Genomic DNA, 7,037 nt, shown 5'->3' with positions numbered 1-7,037 from the left:
AGGGGTCCGGACAATTCAAATTTCTCATTGTGGGCATAGACTACTTCACAAAGTGGATTGAGGCAGAGTTGTTAGCTAAAGCCACCACCCAAAGAAGTCAGAAATTTCTATACAGAAATATTATCACAAGGTTTGGGGTCCCGTGCTCCATCACTACAGATAATGGTACTCAATTCACCGACGCAGGCTTTAGAAATCTGGTAGCCGATCTAAAAATCAAGCACAAGTTTACCTCTGTAGAGCACCCACAAGCCAATGGACAGGCGGAAGCCGCCAACAAAGTCATACTTGCCAGGTTAAAATGGAGATTACAGAACGCCAAGGGAGCTTGGGCAGAAGAGCTCCCACAAGTCCTATGGGCATATCGGACAACACCACATTCAACCACGGGAGAATCACCATTTCGACTTGCTTACGGAATGGAGGCAATGATTCCCGTGGAGTTAGAAGAAGGAACTCCTAGGACGATTCTCTACAATGAAAATACAAACCCCCAAGCTCAAAGAGAAGAGCTCGACCTACTTCCAGAAGTTTGAGAAAGAGTTCGGATTAGAGAGGAAGCCCTAAAGTGTCGAATGGCTCTGAGGTATAATCGGAAGGTAGTCCAGCGAAGCTTCACCACTAATGACCTCATTTTAATCCGAAATGATATCGGAGCAGGTCGGTCTGGAGAAGGGAAGCTAGCAGCTAACTGGCAAGGACCATACCGAGTAGCAGAAGTACTGGGAAAAGGTTACTACAATATGTCTGACCTCGGGGGACGAGAGATACCAAGGTCATGGCATGCCTGTAACCTAAGAAGGTACTATAGCTAGAGAAAAGTAAAGATCTTAGGTCAAGGGGCACTCTTTTTCTTGAAAAGGTTTTTTAATGAGGCACCAGGCCGAGATATAAGAAAATGCCCGACCCCTAAGGGTAAGCACTCATATGTACATACTCATATCTATGTTTTTATTTCATTTATTATTGAAATAAAAGTCACCAATTCCCTAAAAAGTTTCCTACCAAGACGCATTAATCTAAGTTCATAAAAAGCAAAAATTCATCGTCCGATTACAAAGAGGTCGGCAAGGTAAAAATCAAATTCATCGACTGATTACAAAGAAGTCGGCAAGGGGAAAGCGATAAAAGCAGATTAATGCAAGAAGTTATAAAAAGTAACCCATAAAAAGTGACCTGACGAGGTCTGACTAAAAATGGATTAATAAAAATAACTTAATAAGGCCCGACAGAGAAGTCGGACTGACGAAAGGATCAGTAAAAAGGGACGAAGACATCTCACAAGGGCCAAAGAAAGGCTAACAAGCCAAGATAGAAGTGCCTAGCTATAAACGTACAAGTCTTGCAAAAAAGACACTACTTAAAAAAGCAAAAGCACAAACAGAACTAAAAATTCGTCTAAACAAACTATAAAGAAAAGGTTCCCCTTGGAACACTACCTAAAAAGTTGTTGGAACATGACTAAAAAGCTCACGTCAAAGGCGCGACCTAGCAAATCAAGCACAAGCCAAAAAATGTTAGAAATAACTTAAAGCTCAAACATGCTTAGCTAAAAGGGGAACAGCTCCGCTCAAACAAAGGAACAATCTCGAAACAAGGCCATAAAGAAGTCGTTTGAACAAACTAAAAAGGTTCTATAAGAACACTGAAAAGTTGTCAGACAAGTTAGCCCAGACACCAAAGGATCACCTCGCCCAAAGCAGAGAATAGATAAAGCAAGGCATGATCCAAAAGGCAAAAAACCCACATTGCAAAAGAGGTCGAACAAGAAAAATACCAACTCTCTGGGAAAATTCGCAAAAGTGCAAAGGTATGATTAACATATCAGAAAAAGCATATCCATCAGAATAAAACATTAAATACTCAAAGGCCACCTAAGAGGCAGCCCAGGAGTTTAAAGTGTTCATTTTTTCAAAAACAAAAGTTGTTGAGAAGCAACTAAAAGTCACAAAAGTCAACCACAGAAAGACAACACAAGTTCAAAAGTCCACAAGTCGGACTATAATACAAACATAGAAGATCATAAAGGATCCAAATTTCCCCAAGTAGTAGCATCCTTGGCTGGGAGAGGAGGAATGGTCGCGATCGGGACAGCATCAACACTTCCATCTGGTCGGCTTAGAATCTGCACGTCGGGCTCGGACTCTGGCTGGTTGACCTCTGAAGGGACGGAAGAGGCTGAAGTTGCCGAGGCTTTCCCTGGCGGCACAAGAGGAGGACCCTCATCCTCGTCATCCGGGGCAGGCATGATCTTGCCATCCTCCACTACATTGTCCAGACTGAATAAAGTGAGGTCGAGTTCAGGGGCAAGAACCCGGACCTGGGCCTTCAAATTTTCATACGCGTCAGTTACGCTGCCCACCAGGTGACCTTGGAGCTTGGCATAGTCAGCATGGGCGGACTGAAGTCTCTCCCTAGTTTCCAGCAGCTCGCCATAGGTACAGGTGTAGCTCTCCTTGAACTTTTTTGCCGTCTCCTCAGCCAGATTTGTAGCTACCTCAGAAGTAGTAGCTCGGGACTTTTCCCTCTCCACATCCAACTCCAATTTAATCACCCTAGCATAAATCTCATCCTTCAAACCCTTAATTCTTTCAAATTCAGACTTGGCGTCCTCCATAAAGGCCTTAATCACGTGAACGGGAAAATCTTGAACCGCACGAAATAAGGCCACACTCATGTTGGCCATTCGAACACTATTGCTAGCAATAAAGTCAAGGTGATGAAGGATCGACACATCATCCAGAGGAATCTTACCATGAGGAGCAATTAGTTCGGTGGTAAAACCCACACCGTCAAAATCCTTGCTATTTAGATCATAAACACCAATAGTTTTTTGCCGCTTCGGAGGAGGACTAGCAGCAGTAGGAGAGGAAGCAGCACCAGAGGTCGGTTGAACAGGGTCGGAAGGAATTGTCCGAACTTGTGGTGTCGGAATGATCTTCCTCGGGCCTAAAGTGTCAGAAGTCGGCTTCTTCGGAGGAACCTGAGAAGACCCTTCTCCCCGGGTCTTCGCAGTCAAGTTTTGTGCAGCCGATGCCTTCTTAGCCCTACGGAAGGCCTTCATGGAATCGCTAGATTTCACCATCTCTGAAATAGACACCAGGAAAATAAGTTAAAAATAAAGGAAGGGATAAGTCGGCAAAAAACAGAGGAATGCTATCAAGAAAAGAAGTCGGACACTACTAAGTTCAGCACGGAGGAGGGAGGGATCTCCCAGAAACCTCTTGGTATTCAAGTGAGGAGGTTCCCCCCAGTGCTCCTCCAAAACACCCACAAAAGCTTGTTCCACCTCGCTCAAACTCTCCTAGGGATACTTAACCACCACCGTATCCTTTTGCCACCACAAAGGAAATGTGGGCTCATTATTTTCATCTAAAAAGAAGGGTCGAGCATCTCCAATAGCTTGGATCTTGAAGTAGTGGTTCTTGAAATCACGAAAAGACTCGTCAAACATTGAAAACACCTTTTTCCCCTGAGTAGCTCGGAAGGAAATCCAAGAGGCCTTCTTCTTGGCTACCCCAGGCTTGGTCAAAACAAAAAAAAATAAAGGAAGAGAGCTAGGGTAGGTTGAATACCCAACTCTTGACACAACAACTGAAAGATCTTTATAAAACCCCAAGAGTTCGGATGAAGCTGAGAAGGGGCCACATTGCAGGTCAATAAGAGGTCAGTCTTGAAAGCAGTAAAAGGGATAGTGATTTTCAGCTTACTAAAGAAATAGTCGTAAGCATAAAAGAAGGGTCATTCTCCCTGAGTCAAAGGAGGGAAACTAACCCTCTCTTCAAGATCAGGCGATAATAGCTCATAGTTCTTTTCATCATCCCTATTGCTACAGATCCTATGGAACCTCCTAAGCCTTTCACAATACTCTGAATCGGCCACGGTAACACACATTAGGACTATAGAGTCCAGCCAGTCGGCCATGCCAGCAGGGATCTTGGCGGACATCTCAACAATATTTTTTTGGGAAGACATACAGCAAACTACACCTACAGCAAAGGAAGACAGCAAAAGGGTCACTACCAAAACAGCTCGGACAAAAGCAAAAAGGGGCAAAAATAACTGACACACAACATGTAAGACAAACAAAGGGCTTCCCAGGGCTCACCAACAGTAATGTCAAAATCCCAAGGGCACCCTTTGAAGGCAAAAACAGAACAAGAACCCAGGAAAGGGGATGACAAAAAAAACCCTAACCAGCCTTAACCCTTTCAAACATGCAAGAAGCTCAACCTAAGTACCAGCATTCCCTCATACATTCAGCAACAAAAGACAAAACTACCGATAGCAACAAGGCACACATAGGAGCAGCAGAGAAAATTACAACGTCGATCAAGAATCAAGCTTTTCAAGGCAAACTCAATAAAAATGAAAACTTTACAAGTATACAACAGTAAAAGTATACATAAAAGTGACTATCAACGCATAAGAAAAAGAAAATACTAACCTGCAGAGAAGAGGGAACAGGAGCGATAATTGCCCAAACAGAAGCAAACTACGAACACGCACTAACGAGCGCTTGTTGAAAGGGAAAGAAGGAAGTGTGAGGGCAAGAAATCAGAGGAGCCAAACGGACAAGATATCTCGCAAATGGTAAACGAATAAGTGAAAGAGAAGAAGAAACTGAAAGAGAGAGCAGAACCTCTTCTTTAATTTCAAAATGAAATGTAAAAGAGGGAAAAGAAGAAACGGCAATAGGTAATTAAATGAGCCTTTAAAAGCCTTCGCACATTCCCAAGAAAGTGCAACACGCGCTATAATTAAAGAAAGAAAGAAACGCTTCGCATTCAAGCAGAAGCAATCCTAACAGGAGTTATACGGGAGGTCAACCAAAAATAAGTGCTCGAGCACGACTTCCTCAAAGGGGTCAAAGACTAAAGATACGGCATCAAGGGAAAGATCAAACTCGAGCAGGGGCACAGTTCATACCATGAGTCGAGCTAGGCGAGCCGGGTCGGATTAAGAAAAAATGACCAACCTCTTACAAAGGTTGGTCGACACTGACCTCTTCCCAAAGAGCTCGGCCGAAATGCTATTAAGGCCAAAGCAGACCCAAAGCAGAAGATCGCAGCCCACTTAAATGCGGCTGGCTAAAAGATAAGGGGACCCACTCACAAAAGATAAAGATAAGATAACTAACTTATCTCAAAGGGGGGTCACTCCACACTACTATAAATACACTGGAGCATCCAGGTATAACTCATACTCTGATTCTATATAAAAACCTGCTCAAAGCCCATGCTAACTTAAGCATCGGAGTCTCTTGCAGGTACCACCCCCTCCAGTGATCAAGGATCAGCAACATCTCAAGGATCAACAAGTCGGACGTGTCAGCACCGACCAGCACAGAAGATCTCGTCTGAGATTGACCTTTAGTTTCAGGTAACCCTCGGAACAGTTAGTCTTGCTTAGTTAACCCCAAACATCGAGGAGTAAGTCAAATAAGCATAATTGATCTTAATCCATAAGTCCTAACCAACTTACCAACTAGTTGATAAAAGGCTAGCTTCAATGGAAACAAGAGTCAACTAACTCCCCAAGAATTACCACAAAATGTCGGACATTATGACTCTAGTATCCTAGGAACTCAAATCTCAAGCCAAGGTGGGAAAATCTACTCAAAATCTAGAGTTGGCATTTTCACAAACACCTTGTATGCATAAAAGTAAAACATGGAAAATTTGCAAGGAAAGGTAACAACTATAACCAACTATCAACGATATCAACAAAAGACAAGCAATCAAGCATAAAGAAAGCATAAAATATAAAATTCATTGATCAAAACTTCAAGAAACACAAAATTGCAAATATGAACAAAGTAACTTGAACCAAAGGAAATTGAAGATAAAGACAATGTAATTAAAGAGAAATTAAAGAGTACTTACAATTAGAGTTGAGCAAAATCAAAGATCAAAACTTCTATAAAATGCTACAATGGAAATGGAAATGAAACCCTAGGAGAGCAATGCTACACTACTCCTATTCCTACTCCTAAAACTATGAAAATTGTGTCTAAGTCCTAATGTAAGCTCCTCCTTCATATGTGTTGATTCTTCCCTCAAATAGCACTTCAATTCAGCCTTCAAGCCTTCCAAAATGGGCCAAGAGGCCTCAGAATTTGAGAAACACGTGCTTCATTAATGAAATCACGTGCACGGACCTGTGCGGATGCACAGATGTGTGCGTCCGCACACTGGGCTGAAAGTTGACCTGTGCGTACACACAGGTGCTTGTGCACATGCACGCTTACTTGTGCACACGCACACTTCGCTGTGTGTGCTTTTCCTTGTTTTCTTCATATTTTCTCCCTCGTACATGCTTTCTTTCACTTTTGGCTATCCATTCTTGCCTCTAAGGTCTGAAAGCACTCAGCAAACATGTCATGGCATCAAATGGAATAAAAATGGAATTAAATTTCTCATTTCAAGCATGAAATTGCATGTTTTCATATTTAGGGTCAAATTGGGGACAAAACACAAAAGTATGCTATTTTGGTGCTTAAGTGTGAGTTCATGTGCTAGAATCCATCCAAATTAAGGAAAAATATATCATCAAATATGGACTCATCAATTCCCCCACACTTAAATAATAGCATGTCCTCATGCTAAACCAACAAGGAAAATGATAAAAAGGGGAAGTCAACTTATTAAATGCAACTACCTATATCCATGCAAGTATGTATATACCATCCATACCTATATATCTATCTATTAGTATCTATATAAATTTGGTGAAACAAATAATCAAATTCTCAAGCAAGTATGGACAAACAGAGCCAAGCAAGGAAATAATCCAATACAAACAAAAATCTAAAGAATTGATTCAACTCATTAAAGTGAAGCAACTAGCAACAATTCATGATAAGAGGCATGGAAACATAGAATTGAGCAATTGAACCCTCACTTGGTGTGTATACACTCCAGTCACTCAGTGTTTAGCGTCAATTCACTCAAATCTCCTCCTAATCATGCTTTCAAGGATTTGCTTTTCATCTAACAATCAACAAACAAGTGATGCATGAATGCAATTATCATGAG

Source organism: Arachis ipaensis, chromosome B5, assembly GCF_059453495.1.
Source record: "Arachis ipaensis isolate K30076 ecotype BB chromosome B5, ASM5945349v1, whole genome shotgun sequence".
NCBI lineage: Eukaryota > Viridiplantae > Streptophyta > Magnoliopsida > Fabales > Fabaceae > Arachis > Arachis ipaensis.
This window is presented reverse-complemented; position numbering follows the sequence as displayed.